Source organism: Lepisosteus platostomus, chromosome 1 (assembly GCF_059453375.1).
Source record: "Lepisosteus platostomus isolate fLepPlt1 chromosome 1, fLepPlt1.hap1, whole genome shotgun sequence".
NCBI classification, from domain to species: domain Eukaryota; kingdom Metazoa; phylum Chordata; class Actinopteri; order Semionotiformes; family Lepisosteidae; genus Lepisosteus; species Lepisosteus platostomus.
In genome coordinates, this window is record NC_142611.1 from 11691000 (window position 1) to 11713527 (window position 22528).

Sequence of the window (22528 nt, forward strand, 5' to 3'; positions counted from 1 at the left end):
CATACCCCAGCTTGCTCTCCGTGAGACACACAGACACACAGACAGGGAGAGAAGCTTGGGGTCAGAGCGCAGGGTCAGCCATTGTACAGCGCCCCTGGAGCAGTTGGGGTTAAGGGCCTTGCTCAGGAGCCCAGCGGAGTAGGATTCCTCTGCCGGCTGCGGGATTTGAACCTTCCAGCCAGAGAGCCACCGCTCCGCCCTTAATACAGGTTTTAACAATTTTATTTAGCCTGTGTAATACTTCTCTGGCATTTATTAACTGCACTACTAATGTATTTCAAAATACAGTTCAACATCTCCGTAGCGCAGGAAAGGTTTGGAAACCAGTTTGTTTTTTTAGGTCAGTGAAGGTTTTTTCTAAAGGTTTTGCAGTAGAGATGGAAAACCTTTTTTTATTTTGTCTGGGGGCCTTTCCTCACAGGAATCACAACAACCCTGAAAGCATAATTCAGACTATCCAAGAACGGTTTAATTTCCCTGACCCTGGAGGCTTCACAGATGAAAGCGGGTTTGTAGGAGCTATTGTTAGTTCAATACAAAAGAAATAATCACATCGTGCTTCTTTATCGGCCAACAAAAGGAAATAAATTAGATTGAAAACCCACTGAGATTTTTACCCAAGGTGGCAAAGGAGAAAATTTGTCCTGGGGAAAGTGAGCAAACAGACTCGTGATCGGTGTTAAACTCTGTCACCTGACTAAGTCTTTTTCTACGTTTTTTCCTCATTTTTGTGCTGGTGCATTTTTTCTTTTTTATTCAGCGTGATCAGCTAACAGTTGAAATCAACGAATGACAAACTGCTGTCCAAGAACACTTTTTTTCCCACACAGACGATGAAAAACTAGCCACCAAATCCGCTGTCCCTTTCTTGGAAGTAAAACAATGTGCACACAGCCCAGTGCCTACAAAGCTCACTAATGAGATTAAATGCCAGTTTCAGGAGGGTTTAACACGAGGGCAACTGCGTCACCTATTAATCTGGAACAAAACCCCTGGACTCAAACTGACGTGTTGGGAACACAGACGATCAGCCTAGATGAGCATGAAGGAAGCCCCTACTGCATTCCATTCCACTTCCAAGGTGATTTCCAGCTAAGAAAGCAGTTGAATTAAATATAATGGAACATGCTGAGATCAGAGTTCTCTAGAAAAGTATAGAACAGCTTCACCAACAGTGATCTAAAGAGCTGAAACGTACACAGTAATGAATTACACTGTGATGCAAAACTACACAGTTGGATGCAGAACGAACAACTACGAATAACATGCAGGATTCTATATATAGCGTTTAGTGGAATTAAGATTGATAAATATATCATACATAAGTATCATAAGTAACAACATGATCTTCACCACTGGGCCTCAAGACAAAGAGGTGTTTTAGCTACAAAGGTTGGACTGAAAGGGAAGTTAAAACAGGAAAAAAACAAGCATTTGACTAGCCTGCAGGTGCTCTCTGCCCCTTTAAAAAATAGTGTCAGGAACATAGACAGGAAACTAACAAAGTGGACAGCATCAGAGGCCCATCTGTTTGCTGCACATACAATTTGCATCAACCACAACAATCACAACTGCACATTTGCAATATCGATTTGATGTGGTTAAGCTCATAGCCGCCTCCACTTCACTTTCTTTAATCCAACAGGCATTTCACACTATACAAACTAGATCGACCCGTGAGCAGAGCTTCAGCACTCCTAGGCCTCCACATCTTGAGTCCATCACTTCACTTGACCAGTTAACTTAACTAGAACTAAAGCACGTAACTAACAATGATGTGCAGTATAGTAACAAAGATGAATGAGCATTCCTTAAACATAGACAGCAAACCATTGGCAAAGTGTAGTTTAACACATAATAATAATACAATTGCATTTAAGATATATATATTGCATCCCAAAGCACTTTACAAAGAGACCCACTTCATCCACCACTGAAATGCAGCACCCACCTGGGTGACACAGTAGGCATTATGTACCAGCAGCCCCATAATCCAACAAATCTTTAATGACCAGTAAGTCAAGATCTCACTTTGACATCTCACCCCTGGGGCGACACCTGAAGAAGGCTCCACAGCCCAAACGCTGTATTTCTTTTCTTCATGTTGTAGATTGGTGAATAACCTTAGGAAAATTCTAGTTTTCTAAAATTATTAGTATATAATATTATTTAATATTTGTAACAAGTAGATTCAGTATGACATGAAATGGATAAATATGTGTTCATTATACCAAACTACAAAGGCAAATCAAATTCAAGGCTAGATTTTAAAGTCTCATACGGAAAACAAGAAAATTAAAAATGGGTCTAAAACAAAATAATCGAGTTATCTCGTCAATGAGACCCTCGTTCCCGAGAAACTCGAGTTCTCGGATCAATTCACCGACGATGAATAAAATAAATTTGTTTGAGCGAAAAAAAAATCTCTTTAGTGGCTCTTTCTGTTGCTGCTGTGGATTATCCTAATGGAATCCCAGTTAGAAAATGACCGGTCGTAATCGAGTACGTAGTACTGTATGTTTCTGAAGCGAAGAGAAAAAGAGCGTGATCAAGGATCTCAAAACACACAGGTACGCCAAATCAAGTCATTGCAATCACGCATAATACACATAATAATGTAATAATGTCTATTTCAGTTGTTTTTGAGTATGTCAGATCCATGTAACTAGCGAACAGTAAACATGAGACATTTTCAAGCAAGACACGTAGACTACTACAGGTGTTTTGTATTGCAAGTGAACAGATTCACGTTTCCCGCAGTTGTAAGCACGCCGCCTGGCTAAAAAACAATGCCGCACAGCCAAACGAAAGCGTGAAAGCAAAGGTGGAGTACAAAAGACTGTTCAGCGATTATACGTAATCGGAATTAAAACGCATTGTTTCCCTTGCGGTTTCTCCTGTATTTCTTTAAAATGGGTTATTATGAACTCCTAACCTGTAGCCTTCGGATTGCAGTCTCTCTCCCAGTGACAGCGGCTGGAGCAGAGAGGAGCTTTTCAGAGCTCAGGTAGATTAAACTATACCTAAGGTCGAAAATACAGGCAGATTGATTTATAGAATGTTTTTTATATATATATATAAAACATTCCCATCTGCTCAGCTTTACTGATCCCACCTCCCTTGTTATTGGGTGCACTCGTTGTTTTTTCATTTCTTACTTAATTTCATATTTATTTCTGCAATCCCTTTCTACAAAGTTTTCAGTGCAGTACTTTTTTTTACTTACGATTTGCTATAATTATGAAGCAACAGCGATCCTGTTTATCATCATTTGGTGTTACTAATGCTCTTTTTTATTACTTTGAATTTTAAAATACGTTATCTTTGCAAAATGTGTGCTTTGTGTTTTTGTACACCTTATTTATTCTGTGCTCTAGTTATATAATTCATTTCATTGTCCTAGATTAGGAATTTCATATAAATAAACATAGAGCTATATCTACAGTTAGATCGTGAAAATAAGTCTTGCTGATCAAAAAGGTTAACTATATTCAAAACTAATACACAAATCCATGATTGCAGTAAAAATGCTTTAAATGCATCCTTGTACTTACTGTACCAGTAGGTCTGTTTAAGGTGATGCCAGAGTATGAGTAAAAACACATAAACACTTTGGCTTTTTAAATCAGAGTGTATTTGGACGTTTGACTGTTATTTAAAAACAGCTTTCTAATTGCTAAGTCATTCTTTTAGTCGTTTTTGATAGGTACAAACATGGGATAGAGCTGTCAAGGTGATGTTTGCCATGTAAACAGGCTGGATTTGGAGAGACTTTGCTAGCGGAAAACAGGGAAAATTGCACACATCCCCTTCAGGTGTGTTGATCTGCGGATCTGCAACAGAAACGATTCATATGAAGTGCGTGGTATCCACTGCAGCTCAGTTTCCGTTGACACAGGTGAAAGGGAAAACAATCTGGTGTTCAAAAACAATTCCTAAATCCCCTCTTGTTCCCCCAACAGCAAGATCCTAGGAATTTGCCTGCTAGCAAGACTGAATGAATGCTTTAGGCAGATTTGCAGATTTGTTTTCTGCACTTACTGTACACTTGCTGCAAGGCAAGTAATTGTGTTGAGAAATAAGATTGTGTTGGGAGTTGATAATACTATCAACTATAACCATGATCTGGGGGGGGGGGGACCTTTTGAAGGTCTTGCCTAGGTCCCCCAAAAGCTAGGGCCAGCCCTGGTAGCACCCATCCATAAAAGTGGTGACAAAACTGAACCCGGTAATAACAGTCCATTGAAGTGATAATTAAAACCAAACTTGCGGGTCATTTGTATGGAGAGAGGATTCTAGGGGGTGGACCACATGGATTTGGAAAAGGAAAACCTTCCTTATTTCGTCTTGAACTGCACACAGGGGGACTGTTCTTAAGGTTCCATACTAGGACTGCTGCTCTTCCAAGTTTATGTTCAATTAATGTAAACTAGTCAGTTTTGTACACTGTAGCAAGATAAGAAGATACACAAACACTGTAGAAAAGAGTTACGCGCAATTCAAGACTGGACTCCTGTCAGATGATATTCAATGACAGGTGCAGAGTGTTACACGCAGGTAGCAGAAACATATTCTGCAAGTGCAAGATGGGAAACTCTGACCAAGAAGAAGTCACTTATGAAAAAGCGGAAAGACGTTTATGTGGACATAATTTACATCTTATTGACAATGTGGACAAGGCAAACGGGCAAACAGAATCTAGGTTATATAGCTGAAGCTTACAATGCACTACTAAGACCCATAGTAGTTTGGAACGTTGTGTACTTTTTTATTCACCACGTACCAAAAATGATTTTTCTTAATAGTGCTGGTCTGGAATCTGTCTAGAGTAGAGTAGCCAGACACATTCCAAAGCTTTTAAGAATCTTGTATGCCTACAAGCTAAAATAACTGAATCTTTTTAACTTCACATGGTCTGAAGGGACTGGGGGAACCTTTCAAGTATACAGAAAGTCAAGCCAGTGGCTGTCTTCTGAATCTATAGTGCAAATAGGTGGAAACTACAGTGAAGTGCAGAAGGCATTTCTTTACACCAAGGGTAACAGGAGTTTGGAACAAACTAACCAAACCTGTTGTTGAAGCTGAAAAAACTGGCTTCTTTCAAGAAACATTCGGATGAGAGCCTCGATTAAGAAGATGCTAGCAATCAAGTGAACTAGGCGCATGTCTCATGTGTTACCTTTTTGTTCTTATTTGCAAGTAACCACATTTTATAGATAAGCAAATAACTACAGTTCACACTTTAACTAATAAAGTAAGCATTAAACTGAGGTACTACTTAAATGAATGGCAACCATAGCTCATTGCAGGCTGTATTTCTCTAAAGCAGAGACTTGGATAAGGGACAATTGTCCCTATGTGTGCACTACTTACTGTAACACACAAGACACACATTTCACAGACACCAACACAAGACTGTGCTGTTTATCATGGAGCATGGACACTACGTTATCTCAGACGATATGCTCTTCTAGTTGGAGTTGATCACCCACAGGACTAGGAGTGCGTGGGCTGTGTCAGTCCTCCCCTGCACCATGTGAGGAACAAATGAGGGGGCAAACACTTTCCGGTCTGTTAAACACACTCTTTCCCCCAGCCCAGTCAGTCACATTTTCAAGGCAGAAACACTTTGATCCATTTATTGCTCTTTGCATATAGAGTGACATATTATAAGACTGGTGTGAACGTTTTACTCAGAAATGCTTACTAAGGAACAGCCAGTGGAACTGAGTGTTTTTCCAAACCCTCCAAACCTTCCGGGATTGATGTAATTGCATTTTTTTGTATTCAGTTGTCTTCACGATATTTGAAACAACATAAACATCAGACCTTGGTGCTGAACAATATCTTCTAAGTACGGAATAGGAGCTGAATGCTGCACTGGTCTGGATGATGTGTGATTGCATCAGAAGACAGGGGCATGTTTCCATTTTCTGACCATGCAGACAGTCTGTCAGCCTCTAAAATAGCAGCTTCTCCTTCGGAGCAGCTGTTTCTCAAACGAGCAGTGTCAGATTTCTGCATAATCTGGTAGATTAGGTACTCACCCAGTTACAGCCCTCTGGTATGGTGACCTCATAAGTAGGCTGGGCCTTTTTCTTAAAGGCGTGGCTGGCTTCCTCACTCTCCCTGGTGATTGGCTGAGGGGTGAAGTGGGTGGGGCCTGGCTCTCATCAGGACCGACTCCAGGGTCCTGAAAGCAGCCAAAGCATACACTGTGACCTTCCTCACCGCTGAGTCAGGCGCATTGCAGGACTTCAGCCATCCGTGGATGATCTGGAGCCCTCGCCTGTCCTATAAAGGAGTTTTTAAATGTTAATTGGAAGACGCTCATAGCATGCTGCCCTTTTTATTCAAGAAACAAATAAATAACAGGTGTTTAACAGGATTTTTTAAATTTCCTGGTTTACATACACTAGCTCCAAAAGGAATTTGTGTAGAAAAACAGCCCCACCCCATTATCTAAACAGATAAAAAAATGCAAACCCTTAGTAATCTTTAAAATAGAAGCTGTTTTGGAAGTGCTTGTGTTATTTCCAAAGGACTTTTACTCGTGGTTTTACACGTCTCGATTAGCACTGATCTTGGCCTACCTCATGTTTCTTTAGGTGAGCAAAACAAGGACCACTAATCTGGGTCTGTGAAACCGGCCCATGAAGCTGATGAACTGAACGGTGTGCCCTGTGGACACGCACCTGCTGGGCTTTATCCCAGTTCCACAATGGAACACATGAGCACTGCAACTCCTTGCCCCATCCAGCCTTCTGCCCTTTTCCAGACGGACAGCCCCACAGCAGAGCAACCCCCTAGAAGAGGCCTGCTGCAGTTCTCGAGGGATGCTGCTGCAAGTGTGCAGGAGTCTGGCAGGCCAGAGGGGGCACTGTTGCTCAGAAAGCCAAGAGCAACCTGACCCAGCTCAAACCCATCCTAGATCAGTGACACTAATACAGGCCTCCACCTGGATCACCTGCTCACAGGCAGACTTGAACAGGAGACACCTGGACTACAGAGATCAGCCTGGGCTTCGACACGGCAACTTTGCTCCTTGAACTATCAAATCAATCATTTTTATATAATTTTTATTGTTGCAAACCTGACCAGCAGTATACCCGTTATCATATACTTAATCATGCTAGGTTGCGCTTGGAAAAGGGACAAGGATGTCGTAGCACTGAGGTAGAAGGGTTTTTTTTTAGCTGTCTGAATTGAATTAAAAAAAAATGAAAGCTGAGATGAACAAAAGCTATCCACAACAAAGGTGTATATCACCGGGCAACTTGCATTTTCATAAAAGGGGTTTTGATTTTCATTTAAAATGAAACGTTTCTAGTGAAAGCCTGTGATCAGAACAGCCCGGCCACAAACAAGAGCGAGAGGGAAAAACACTTAAATAAAAAGGATTGCTGGGTGGAGCCTTTTTTTTTTTTTGCTGCTTTGCTGCAATGAATATTTAATACGATCCTCTTCAAAGGCATTAGAAGCAATTGCAGATGTGAGATTTTTCCTCTCTCTCTCTCGGTTTTTAAAGAACTTTAGCATCGAAGCACTTTGCCTCATTCGAGCAGGAACCTGCTTATGTTCCTACCCACACCGCACTGCCACTGGTTCCCATGGGAACGCCACCCCAGAAAGGAAAGCAGCTTCCTGTCTGCAGCACAGTAAAAACCTTCGCGGGTCTTGCACTCATTTCCTCCCGGTGGACTCTCTCGGGAGTGCTGCAGACGGCCTCTCACAGAGTAACGCACAGCGTTTTCAAAGCCCGGAATTAAACGCCATGTGTTTTCTGCAGCATCTTACATGGTACAGCGGTGTTACAACCAGCTGCAAGATGTATTTTGTGAACATGTTTATTACACAGATATAGGGCACTCAATGAAAAAGACTGGCACTAATTTATTAGGGCAGATGTCGCAAAGTTTTGTCATGACCATCACTGTAGAGCTCAAAACTCCACCAGATAGTTTAAATAGTGGGCGATATGGTTCCCTAAACCTGTCCTGGATTTCCCCCAACACTGCAGGGGTGTCTATTTTATGGTCTGCACACAACATGACCGATGTTTAGCAAAGACACCAACACTGTCACTGTCTTCAATCCAGAAGGATAACAACTGAAACACTGCACCCTATGGAGGCTGTTACTGTATATTCCCAGGAAATTTTGCCAACTGGCAGCCTGGTGGGGCCGTGGTTAACATTGTTGGCTTCCAGCGCTGGGGCCCTGGGTTCAATTCCACACTTAGAGTTGGTCTGTTCTCCCTGTGTTTGTGTGGGTTTCCTCTGGGTGCTCCAGTTTCCACCCACAATCCAAAAACACAGTGGTAGGTTAATCTAGGTGTGAGTGTGTGTCTGTGTTTGTGCTGGTGTGTGCCCTGCTATGGACTGGGGTCCTGTCAAGTGTGTACCCTACTTTGCTACTTGCCGGAATAGGCTCTCCTGTGACCCTGAGTTGGAAGAAGTGATTAGAATATGGGTGGATTGATATTACTAATAAAAAAATCTTTAGATATCACCAATCAAAAAGCAAGTTGCAGAGCTGGATTACATCACTGACTCACACACCAAACATATTGTGCAGCTGTAGAGGCAAGTCTGTAATGGCAGAGCTGATAAAAGCTCACATTGCATGGACTTTAGGTGCCCTTGTTTATTCAGAATCAGAATAAACTGATGTCAGAAGGGATTGTGCAAGATCTGTCTACCTGTCAACTTTCTTTGCCGAGAACCAAAAACAGCAGGCATTTTAATTTGTTGTATTATACAGTATGTCCAATTATATTCTTGGACATATTCTGGAACCCCCAAAGGCACTCTTTAAAAGAAAAGATGTGATACAAATGGCAAGCCCATTTGCTCATATGGTGAAATTTTCACCCAACTGTTTCTTGAAGGATTCACACTACGATGCCCATAATCAATAATGGAAATTATTTTAAAGACCATGTGAAGCTGGCAAACAAACATTCAGTCAAAGGCCAGTCATAGCCTGTGAGTAAACTGTGAACATAAAAATTGCCTATATCCCTGAACACCCTTCACATTGAGTATACATTTTCGTTACAAAACAGGGTCATTGTGCATTACATACTGTATTTCAATGTTTGCTAGAACATAGGGCTTAGAAAAATACCTTGAATTATCTTAATCACATTCTTATAAAAATTATCTATAGAGGGAGAAAATAAGGCACTTTTTTATCCAAAGGGTTGTGGGTGTATGGAACAAGCATTCCATCCTTGTTTTCTATTAGTTCCCACCCAGAGGAGCCAGAACTGAATGTTCATAATAAAATAGTTTAATGCCAAATCCTTATGTTTATGTGTTTTCAAGAAGTACGCTGGACCCTTTGAATACACACACATATAAGGGAAGCCTTGCCTCTTCCTGCCAATACCTCTACAACATTAAATCTGGATTATAAAACAGATAAACATTTGCAGAAATGTAGACTGGTAGGTTGAGAAACCTTTACCCAGCTCTTGCTAAGCCTGTGGCTCCAGTACAAATGCACAAAGCCAATTAAAGGATTTCTTGCTGGTTACACTTGCATTAAGAGTTTCCAAAGAGAGGATTTGCAGTTGAGCTAGGGTCTCCCTCACATAATATGACTACCAAACCGTTCCAAGGAGATGGTCTTAGTGTTCCTCATAAACATCAACCTGGGCAGAGGAAATCATGTTACCTCAAAGGTCAAACTCATTTTATTTAGAGAAAAGGTACTCCATGCTAACAATACTACATTTACAAAAAAAAACAGAAAAAGCTTTTTGCGAGCATGATTCCAAAACACATATGTGCCCGCAGAAGCTGAGAGCTGCATCAGTTTCTGAACAAAATGTAAGACAGGAAAGAGGAGACAGTTCAACTCTTCCATCTCCTGAAGTCAACTCAGCTTGATAACTGTCGGTCTGGGGTTTCTGTCTAGTCCCCAGTAGCCCTCTGTGCTAATATTAAAAGCACCACACAACCAGTTTAGCTGCTCAGAATTGGAGGCTATCTTCACTAGAAACTGAATATGGTCCTCGCACTTTCTCTGCCAGCAGAGGGCTCGCACCTAAAATCATAGAGCCTTGAAGAGAGCAGGTATGATCTTAACCTAGGTGCCATACTGTATATCCACTCCTGCCTGCTGGTGTTAAATTATCTCCCCCTACCATGAAGCAAAGTCAAAGCAGAATCTGACACCTTGTGCAAAATTGCACATCCTTCTTAATTTAAGAATATCTCCAATTACTGAACGAAAAATCAAAACCTGTTTTGTAAATCAGAAGAAACTGTTTTAATTATTACTTACTTATCTGAAGACAGTTACACCGAACCTTGATGAGGCCCTCACATTCAGCTTACGTTTAATCAAATGTTTAATTCTCCGCATTTCCACAGTTACCTTCTAAATTACCCACCCGGTGAGAGAGAAAAGTGCTTTTAAAGTGAACATTATACTGAAGGATAAAACCGCATTAATTGGCACACTGATGTCCTTACAGAAAATGCATACAGGCAGAAGAGAGAAAGAAGAAGAGATGGAGACAGGGAGTAGACATGGCTGATTACTTACTGAATGGGTCTCCAGTCCTCAGTAAGTGGAGGACCACAAGGCAGGATACACCCTGGACAGGATGCCAGTGCCAGTAAATCTATGCAATTAATTTCTATGTCCTTTTCTTATCTGTGCTATGCTTTCACTCTGTTTCAATCGGGGTTTCCCAGATTTTGCAGAAGGGTTTTCCACACGTCTCCCCAATTTATCATGATTTCTCCAAATACTCCTCCTTGACCATCAGTGTAGTTGCAAATGAGAGGGATCCATTCAGCCCAGCTTGGCTGGTTGTAAGCCCACCTCACGGAACAACAAGGCAAGCTTTTAATCTGGCTCAGCACAGCCTAACAGATGGCTACACAATATTCTTTCCTGTTTTTGGCTGTACTGAAGGACAGAACTTTGAATCCAAGACACCACCACTCTTCCTGATAGAATGTTACAGAATGTTAAGAGATTTACAGGAGAATAATCGTAGATGGATGCAAGTGGTGTATTTTCTCCTTGTTGCCTTTTGGGGAGATCACTGAGTACAATTCAGTATGTGCAAAACAAACACCAGCATAGTCTGAGCAGACAGCAAGTAAACTAGACATTGCTGATGATATTATTAGTCTGCAAGCAAAGGTTGACAAGCCTAGAAGCAAGTGTACAGTAAGTGCAGAAAACAAATCTGCAAATCTGACTAAAGCATTCATTCAGTCTTGCTAGCAGGCAAATTCCTAGGATCTTGCTGTTGGGGGAACAAGAGGGGATTTAGGAATTGTTTTTGAACACCAGATTGTTTTCCCTTACACCTGTGTCACCGGAAACTGAGCTGCAGTGGATACCACGCACTTCATCTGAATCGTTTCTGTTGCAGATCCGCAGATCAACACACCTGAAGGAGATGTGTGAAATTTTCCCTGTTTTCCGCTAGCAAAGTCTCTCCAAATCCAGCCTGCTTACATGGCAAACATCACCTTGACAGCTCTATCCCATGTTTGTAGCTATCAAAAACGACTAAAAGAATGACTTAGCAATTAGAAAGCTGTTTTTAAAAAACAGTCAAACGTCCAAATACTCTCTGATTTAAAAAGCCAAAGTGTTTATGTGTTTTTTTACTTATACTCTGGCATCACCTTAAACAGACTTACTGGTACAGTAAGTACAAGGATGCATTTAAAGTATTTTTACTGCAATCATTGATTTGTGTATTAGTTTTGAATATAGTTAACCTTTTTGATCAGCAAGACTTATTTTCATGATCTAACTGTAGATACAGCTCTATGTTTATTTATATGAAATTCCTAAAAAATCCAGAAAACTGTGCACAAAATTACATTAGCAAACAGATAAACAGAAGGCACGGGTTTTCTGATAAACAGAAGGCACAGGTTTTCTTCCACACTCCAACATACTGGTAGGTCAATTGGCTTCTGGTGTGTGTGTGTCTGTGTCTGTCAGCCCTGCAATGGACTGGCGTCCCATCCAGGGTGTATCCTGCCTTGCGCTCGTTATTTTCTGGGAGAAGCTCTAGCTGCCCTGCGACTCTGAATTCCGTAAAGCCCTTAGAAAATGGATTAATGGATAAAACAAAGGATCACTATGGATGACAAGAGGATGTTTCCTAGTGGTTTTAAAAGTTGAAAAGAAAAAAACCAAGTGGAGTTTGTGATTTCAGTTGAAACCCCTCTAGTTTATGTCTGGACATATTTAGGTTTGATTCTGCTAGGTTTGACTGAGGCAATGTTTTTGCTCTGCATTAAACCGGAGGTTAAGACACAGGCCTTAATCCGGTTAACTCTTTTTTTTTGTCTATGATTAACATTTCAGGAAATCATAAAGTCGAACAATTAAAATGCAGGAGCACCACTTTCTCAGATAATTGAGGCTCTGTTAATCAAATCAGAATAAGCTGCCTCCAGCTGTCCAGTGTGTTGTAGAAGCCTATACATTTACAAAGTGTGCTTTTTCCCTCTCTTAGAACACAATTTCCACTTATTGAGCTTCTGATTTATTTTAAATTTCTGTTTGCAAAGAAAAGTGTACATAAATAATGACACAGTTAAAAAAACTGGCAAATATCTCTTACTAGCAGCAAATATGCATGATAAGCTCATAGAAATTTAGAAAATGATGTGCACACTAGTTTGCAGCCATGAACAAACCTCTGCACATTTTTTCAAAATATAATTTTAGAAAACAAATACCAATGCAATATGCTTTTATGTACTGTATGTTGATTTTAGAAATGTGGATAACATGTTGTGGTTTAATCCACATCAGCACCTAGATTTAGGTAATGATGACAAATGATTTGTAATACAGTATAAACATTTGGAAATAACTGTAGCAATACTGATATAAACATAAATGCTTAAGAATTCTGACTAAGCATTCTGATGATGGGCAAATCAGTACAAAAAAACTAGAAAACAAGGAATAGCTAAACTCGAATGATCTATTTTTAATTGTAATTTTGAACTAATTTTCATTGCTATTCATTTACATTCACTGCTATTAATTTACAGTTATTATATCGTACTGAATATGGCATTGCTTATACAGTACAACCTAGGCAAGTTCCAAAAAATAGAGGATTTAAGACAGACTGGAAAGAACAATTTAACAAATACATATATAGTATATGGATATTGGTTCATGAAGCCGTGAACAGAAGCAGCCAAATGATTCCTTGATTCTACACAGATTCAGCAGAGTAGTAAAATGGTACTGTATGTCTTTGTTTTGGTTAAGCAGAATCTGATATTAAAGTCTAAATACTAACATTCTAACATTGTGGAGAACAGGCAGAAAAAACCCACTACACACTATACTGTGGTTCGTTTGTAAAATCCTGTTCAGATTTCTTAATTACACAGTCAATGATTTGCACTCCACATGAAGGGCATCACTAGTCCAGAAACAGTCTTTGGGGCTTTCTGGTGTGTTTATTCTTCACTTTAAACACAAAGTAACATTCAGTCTGCGGTTTTCTTCAAACTTATTTTTTGAATAATTCTGGCCCAGAAAGGATTTAATTCTGATTGTGGGTGCTATGTAACTACATATTTTTTTTATTTCAGACTGTGAGGCTACAGAAAAAGTGAAAATTACAATACACCAAATGATGGACAGTTACAGCATAATTAGTACATGTCCCAAAAACAGACTCTTTGAAGCAAATTCTCAAGATTAAGTTTCTGATAAACTATTCCCTCAAAAATCCTAAATTTCTAAAACTACGTATGAAAAGCTCATGCAGCCAACCATAAACCTCTTTGTACAGTACGTTTTACAAATTGCCAGTAAGAACAATAAGGAGAATAAACCTCAAGGGGTCTGGCTTTGGAAGAACAGGCAACAATTGTGTCGTTTGTATTTGAAATTGTTTTGCGTCATTAAGGTTCTGTGTCATGAAGCCTTCAGATGTCACAAATCCAGACAACTAGGCCTATAACAGAAGATTTGCTCCAAGTCTTTCCAATATCCACCTTTTGAAATATAATGTTTATGTATGTGTATATACATAAAATGCATGTATAACAAATAACAAAACATCAAAGTATCTATTGTATGCATTGAACACCATCACAGATTATTTTTAACAGCATGTTTGCAGCTATAGTATAGGTACGAAAATAGGTTGTGACCTATTGGTTACAGACAGTTTGTATAAGCACCTGCTGCTTGCTCACATCGTTGCGCATTTACCTTGACATGAACGTTTGAAGAATTGATTGTATATTTTCACTTTCCCATTTGCAGCCCACAGCCACAATGCAAACTGGCAGTCTCACAGTTGTTTATCCACTGTCAGGCTCACAGCATTCAATTGAGCAAACCTCAGAGACTGACACATATGCTGCTGTCATCTTTTAAAACCTTCCTGCCTCATGACAACCAAAGAGCCCTCACTGAACTCTTGACAAAGTGTTTTATGGATACCTGGTGGCTTGCCTATGCTGCTACAAGATCTTCTGTACTGTTCTGTAATGTACTGGCTGCAATGTGTGGGGTTGTCTGTCATACTGTGTCTTCTGCTGTACTGTGCAGGTTCTGAGAGATCGGGGCAAATAAGAATTTCAATGTACTTGTACAAATGGCAATAAACTCTACTTAACTCATCTGTTAATGTTGTGTTGTTCATGTGCTATGTGTGCACAGGCAAATCTGTTCACTGCCTGGCAATAAAGAATGGTACCACCCTTGTTCTGAGTGCCATGATTCTCTGATGCTCGTCTCAGATCATGGTGAAGCACGCATGCCTCTCGTCTTTTTTTTTTCTGCTGTAAATCTCTTTCAAGCAAGACCAATTTCTGAAGCAATGGTGCATTTTACATACAACCCCAATCTCTGACAGTCCCATCCACAAGGGCTGCTGTGCACTGATCAGACAGTGCCATAGAGTTACTCTTCCTCACCAGATAGCCTGTGTAACACAGCCCATAGGCCTGAAACAAGAAGGTAATACAGCAGGCTGATGCTAACGATGCTGAACTGTGTTATCAAGTACAAAACAGACCTGTCCTGCAGGACAGCACAGACCCGGTTTCCTTCTCTCTTCACAACACACTCCTCTAAGGTGCCTCCTCTGATGCAATTCAAGGTTAGGAGGGATAAGGTTATAAAAACATCAAGGGGACATGAGCTACACTGAAGAACTGCAAGGTAACAACTTCTCTCAAGTTGCTGTGGCCGTGTTTCGTCCCATCCTGTTGCACTGACTGGATGTGTGAGAGTTCGGGGAAGCTGATGTCATCCATTACTGACACCTGTTGCTGAGCTAACAAGGCTGAAACCACCTGACCCAAGGAGAGAAAGGCTTCACTGATTGAACACAACTGATTGATTTACCCCTCGTTTGCTGTTAGGACCCCAACGTTGGCCAGGTGCTCTTTGTGACTTCCAAACCACAATCCCTAACCCTGCCCATTCAGAACCATAAACAACAGTACATTGAATGAGACCTGATGAGCCACTTAGTCAGGCTCTGACATGGAGGGCACTTGAGAAATTGGGAGAAACTGACAGGAACTCTCACTGGGCAGGCAAAATCGACTGCAACACAAAAAGAAGAATAAATAAATGAGTATGAAGGACGTTTCTGAACTTCCTGTTCTCACACAATATACATGTGTTCTCACACGATGTGTGCTGCCTTATCTTGACATCGGCAGTCCTACATTTGTCCTGTTGCTTCTGAAATAGCACATCAGAAGAGGTTCAATCAAGGCCAGAGCCTTTCATGTGACCAAAACACACAGACAAAATCTTCACTTGGTTGAGTCGGCCTACTGTAAGTGGTGTCCTTTCAAGATTACAGCTCAGGCCTCCAAGTATATAAATATGGCTTTTTACCAGTCTGTCCATGTATATAGAAATGAGGATATACACCTCTCACAAATCCATATACTTTACAAAAAACATCTGAGAATTAATATACAGTAGTCCCTGAAATGTTCTGAAATAGAATTATGGTGGAAGCACAAGTAAAGAAGAGCAGCTTTTGCCTTTCATGTTGACCCTTCTCCTTCGGCCTCTGTCAGGAGAACAAAGCACCAACTCAAAAGTGAAGAGTAAATCACTGTGATATTTAATGTGTGGGTTTTTCGGTCAGAATCTGTTTCAGCCTCTCTTGGGAATGAGTTGAGTTTCCAGGCTTAATGCAATAGCCCAGAAGGACAATATAAAAAGGTTTAAGTGACTGTCAAAGACAGGGTGGGTAAAAAAAAGGTTAAGCCTGCAACAGCTGAACACTGTGCTTAAGGCAATTTCTCAAATCTTCTTTCAAATGTAAAAGGTTCATTAAATTAGCATTTCTCTTTTGCAAAATATACTGTACTGCTATCTTCACTTTCACTGCAAAGAAAATGTCCAAATCCAATTTTCTATAAACAATTGTACAGAAACAGCTCCGCAAACGTACAAACAGACAGAAGTACTGTCGTCCTTATTGAATTAATGAAATGCTAACTACTAATAATCTTTATTTTATATAGCAGGTTGCAAGATGTTTTTTTGTTTTAGAGTAAAACGCAGCAAAAGAAAAAATTGCTGTGACACATTAAAATACATTTTAATATAATACAATCAAACTGAACTAAAAGCTAGAATGCAAAAGCAAATTATTGAAGGATTTAAAAAGTGCAGTCTGACTTGTAAGATCTAACATGGGCTGACAGATCATTCCTCAGCCCTGGAGCAAGAGATCAGAAAGCAAGGTCTCTCAAGGCTCGAGCTTACTTTTGGAAACCGATACAATGCCAGAATTCAAATAGTGCAAAAGACGTGCACAGTAGTCGTACAAGAAGACAGTGGTTTACTGATGTATTATGTAGCCGAACAATTTAAGCCTTTAAAGGTGAGCAGAAGTATTTTGAATTTTATTGTGAGGCAGGAGTATTTAGAATTTTATTGTGAGACGAAGCCTAAAAGAGAAGGTACAGTACACTCTCATGCATATTATTTCTGGTTACGATCTGCACAGCTGGGCTTTTGGACATTAGTAAGACCGGGTTTGGATATAAAGCATGCACTAAACAACAAGAATCCAATCTCTGCATCAGGCTAGGAGAGGACACTTTCACAACACTGTAAACAACATCTGATCTCTGTTCCCTGATGGCTGAAGAGTACTTATTTTAGTCTTAAATTATTTAATTTAACAAACTGCCTGTGTAACTGATCACAGCGGAATAGTTCCCTGGATTTAGAAACTGGGGTTTTATTGTTGACTAGAAAAACATGCTGGACTGGGGCTCCCCAGAACCAGAGCTGGATATCCCCCATATATACAGCATTGCATTTATTGTATTATTATAGATATATTGTATTATTTTGTAGTACACGTATGTACATTGAATCTGCTTTAGCATTGGACACTAATAGAGTCTATTACTATTTACTTGTAGTAGTTTTGAGCCCCATCAGCTTCTAAAAGCATTCGGATGGGTTGGTCTGGGATAAGAAGTCCTCAAATTGCCTGTGTAAATGCCTGTTCCTGTTGATGTCTGTAAGCTAGTGAGGGATTACCACATGGCGGTTGTAAATACTTTATTACCACACGACAGGAGGACCAGCTGATGATTTAACTTCTGTCAGGACAAGATCAGTCTAAGTCAGCGCAGTGTTTACAGACACCAGGCATCCCCCTTATTTAGGATCCGTGCAGAGGAGAGAAGGATTCACAATGCCTTGTTGTGTACAGAGAACCACTCACTGCTGATCTATAGAAACACATGACAGGCCGGCAACTGCCCCACAGAATCACGTGGCCAGGACATAACTTCTTCATAGCCCGAGAATCTGTTAGAAAGCTTATTTGAATTATAACTTGTGCATTCGTCGTTTGTTGTTTAAAAAGATTAAAAATGAGATAGGAATGTAGCGCCAATGCAGAAATTCAGCAGTAAGCATCGTTCTTATATTTTAACTACGAATCATTGTTAAGTATAAATAATTAATGATAGTATGTAGACTCTGCGGTATTCTTTCCATTTGAAGCACCGCAAAAACGCACTCATCTGTAGGCTTATCGATAAGAGACATGTATTTCATTGCATTTATAACAAGACAAATTCTGTTTTATTCCTGTATACAAGGATATTTCTCGGCAATTCAGTTTCTCCTCAACTGTTAAAAAGAATGGATTTTGTTTTAGAAAACTATACTCGCAATTATTGTGAAGTACGACAGCTAAAAAAGTATATCTCAAATAAGAACAAATTAATTTGGCTGATACGGTAGCCGAAAACCAACCACGCTGGCGAACCGGAGAGGTTTGTATCGTTGTTGGGCTCTCTCCTCCCTTGTTAATCCGATTTAAATATCTGACTGCTCAAGTCCTTAATTTTATTTGCAGTTCAAAGATGTTACGGCCGTTACAATCAGGGAAAACTTACCAATTGGATCTGGATAATAAAAAAAACGAGCGACTCACCTCATGTGTGCGGAGCGCTGGATCTATCTATCTGCCCCTGTGCTGCTGAAGGGAGACGGATTGCCTGTCTGTAGTAGCCGGGTGAGTGAGGAAGGGTTTGGATGCTGTCTAATGCACGGCTCTTAGCGGCTCTCCTCTCTCTCTAATCTCCTCGGGTCAGTCACTCATTGTTCTCTCTCTCCCTTTCAAAACGTGCCATAAATCCGAGCTGTAAGCAAGCGAGACCACCATAAGATTACAGCTCAGATTCATCCAAAAGGCACGACAACTCCTTTGCAATCGGTCGTAATAAACTTTGCAGCGAGCACCACAGTAATTGTTAGTTATAAATCTGCGATACTGACGCATCTCTCAGGAGACCTATTTCGCGTATTGCTGACTGACTGGCAGATATGCCAAGGTTATCCTTGTATACTGCGCAGCAATGGCAACAGACGCTTCAACTGGGTTCAGCCGGGGAACGAAGAACAGACCGTGTTTTAAGTTGAAATATACCTTAGGATACGGCGTGTCATTTAGAAGCAAAGTAAGAGCGCGTTTTGGAGTTTTATACGAGCAAACAAACCTGGGTCAATTTGAGTTTCGGATAGACGATCATCTATGCCCTGGCTGTATTTCGTAGTTTTGCGTGGGGGCAGTTCGCCATCTCCTGGTCTCCCTGGACATCCACAATTTTCAACTAGTTCTATTCTGCTAAAGAAGCAACCGAATTGGGGGCAGTATAGTTTATTGGTATTAGAATGATTATTAGTTACACTCCCGTTATTAATACTACACTCTAAAATGTACGAATATCGTTATTCTTGCTATTGGTGTTGCTTGGGCTTGTTTTTAAAGCCTTTCGACCAGATAAATTACAGTTCTATGCAAGGAAGAATCGGTTTGTATTTTTGTTACTGATGATGGCTCCAGTTGGGAAAGTAACGAAATCCAATTTTTACTCCTAATTTCTCAGCGGGGTTTGCTTACCCAGTTCCACAAAATACTTTTTTCTTACTTTGAATAAACCAGTTGTGAACGTCGTTACTACATCAGTACTATATATTTTTAAATGATTTCAAAATTAAATCAATTTAAATACTGTAACGTCTGGTATCACAAAGTATCTTCTTTCCAATTTTTAACTAATGCAATATTTTCATAGTTGAGAGGCAGAAAAGTGTGGTTACCTTTCAGAAAAAAACATTTTCCTCAGAGGAGAGTGGTAAAATATTTTTTACAAATGTTTACATATCAATTTTATGTACTAATATACGCATACGCTAAACTCGTTTACAGTTGTACTTGTTATTAAAATAGTATTTTCTAAAATGTACTCCCTGCCTACTAAACCAGTTTTCGAGATGATTACAGGAACTCGAATTGTTTCTCACGATAACGCTATAATTTAATCTTTCACGCTCAATGACCTGAAGGTATATGTTCACTTTATGGTTACGAATTTACCTGTTCCAAAACGCTTTGCAAGCGCCCATGTTCTTAACAAGCGTGTGTGCGTAATTGGACTAAGATATCAAAGCTACAGGTTATGACATTTTCATCCAACATGGCTAGCTACCCATGCTGGTAGATAGCTTGGGGCTTTTACAACGATATCTACAGAACTGTGCTTTTCAGGAGGGTTGAGACCTCCTAATAAGGTTGTGTTAAAAGTGGAGCTGCATATAGCTCCACTTTTGGCCCCTGTACTACTTCTTCCCACTGAGTTTTGAATCACAGTCTTGTGTCTCCTCCTATTTTTTTTTACCCTTCCACAACCCCAGTACTGACTACCTCTGTCCTCTGCTGAAACAGTGCAGTCTTGTTCTGGATCTTCCTAAAGAGGACCTGATAGAGGAGGCTGTCCTTTCCTAAAAATAAACTGAACACTCTCCCTTCACATTTACATTGTTATAACATTGTGGGTACTGGACCTCAGTCTCTTTTGCATCATTAATGTTGTCTAATCATTCATGATATACAATGTGTTCATTTTTCTCTCCTTTTCAGTGTAAAAGCATTGTGAAAATGCTAGCATTTTCAAATGTTGTTCCATATAAACAAATTTGTAGTCTGCTGCAAATTACCACAAGTATGTGACGTTACATCAGTACACCAATACATGTTTGTACTGTATTTTTCTTCTGTGTTACTGTTCAGACTGTGCTTTTATTGTAGCACATTGTGTGAAATGCTCACCACCAAAAGGTGCTCTTTAAAATAAATTTAAACAATCTGTAATTGATTGAAACCTGAGCTCACAAAACTCCCGAGAAGCGGATCGCTGATGTCTTGTTTTCCTGTTCAGCCAACTCAAGGTCACCTGAACTTGAATCTCCCCAGAACGTGAGCTGAAGCAGAAATACAAGATGGTTAGATAATTGTTTTTCCATGATTTCCCGAGTTGCTTGCGTTTTTGCGTCAGTCTGGACAGGATTGAAGTCCTCCTATCTCTTTCTCCTGTTTTGGTTTTAAAGCTCATATTAACAAATAGTACCTTCTCTCAACCTTCATCGGCCCTTGCAGCTGAAACTAGCAATTATTTTGTTAAGGTGTGGATCACTACCCCGGATTTGCAATGTAAGGTTCAAGACTTTTGATTGAAAGGTCACCTGGCATATGTCCGATCTGGATTAGTTGAGAATCGGTCTGTGAAGCCAGAAGGGTCTGAAAATGTTTCTGTGCACATCCAAACATGTAGGTAACTTGAGTTTTGTAAAAACAAAACACAGCACCGCAGCATGGGGAACAGGAGTGCAAATCAGGCACATAGCCCACTTCTGGAGGTCATGGTATGCATTTCCCGCTGAGTCTGAAAACAGAATAGAAGATTTCTTCCTTTCCAGCAGGCAAGACCCATCCCTGCTGGATTTCACTCTGGAGAGTCAGGAAGGGCACACAGTCCGAAAATTAAGGAGGAAACCAAAGGCCACTCTGGGATCCTTTGGAATGGAAAGCGTTCTGTAAAATTCAACACATTGTTGACAGCTGAGAGACAGTATCAAATGGTTTCCCTCTTTGTGAGAAATGCCCTGGGATTTTTAATGACCACGGGGACTCAGAAGCTCGGTTTTACGTCTCATCCAAAGAACAGTGACTTTTTTTTCAGCATATTGTCCCCATCACTATACTGCGGCATTAGGACCCACACAGATCGCAGGGTGAGCGCCCCCTGCTGGTCCCGCTAACACCTCTTCCAGCAGCAACCCTAGCTTTCCCAGGAGGTCTCCCATCCAGGTACTGACCAGTGGGTTGCAGGTTGTTTACTGCAGGAGGATATAGCTGCAGGTATTCTAGCAAAGAGCACCTTACTCCCCTGTTTTGCAGTGGGACACACAGGAGAACTGTCAGAGCTTTTTAGCACCAAAGGTAACTCCATTTTTTGCACGGGCAAAGCAATCAACAATACCCTGCAATCCTCCCTTTCATCCTCGTATGGCCATCGGTTACTGGAACTGCAGCTTTAGGGTTTTAGATAGATAGATACTTTATTGATCCCATGAGGGAAATTGCAGTGCAACAGCAGCTTAACACACACAACACAGCCACAGTGTAACGAATTATATAATAATAGTACAATACATACAATACAATACAAGAGTTACTCACAGTCCGGACACACAAGAACAAACTAGAACAGAACAGTACACAGAAAAATCGTATCACACATATGAATATAAATATAGATGTAAATATAGATATAAATATAAATGTATTGCACAGGTCCCTGGCCTATATTGCACAAAAAATGGTTGTAAACGGTAAAAAGAAAAAGAAAAAGAAAGAGAACAGATGTAGCAGTAGATGTGTAGATGCGTTTAGTCCAGAAACAGCTCACTGTCGATGTTGCCTCTGCCAAGACGCAAGGTGGATGCGTTGTACAGTCTTATGGCAGAAGGCAGGAATGACCTCCTGTAGCGCTCCCTGTCGCACCGTGGGTGAATCAGTCTATTGCTGAACGTGCTCTTCATTCCTGCAAGCCTGTCATAGAGGGGATGGGAGAAGTTGTCCATGATGGCCTCTAGTTTGGACATCATTCTCCTCTCAGCCACTACCTCCAAGGGGTCCAGGTCAGACCCAATGACA

General features: G+C 40.5%; 1 protein-coding gene across 1 annotated transcript in view; it reads right to left on the reverse strand.

Annotated features, from left to right (window-relative positions):
- frmpd1a (FERM and PDZ domain containing 1a) overlaps positions 1-19106 on the reverse strand; it is a 57794-nt gene extending 38688 nt beyond the window's left edge. Inside the window, exons 1-2 of the mRNA XM_088624048.1 lie at positions 18464-19106; positions 6048-6193 (exon numbers count right to left, since the gene is read on the reverse strand). The gene's annotated coding sequence lies outside the window, so the exon portion shown is untranslated. The remainder of the gene's footprint in view (positions 1-6047; positions 6194-18463) is intronic.
- Positions 19107-22528: the final 3422 nt, after the last annotated feature.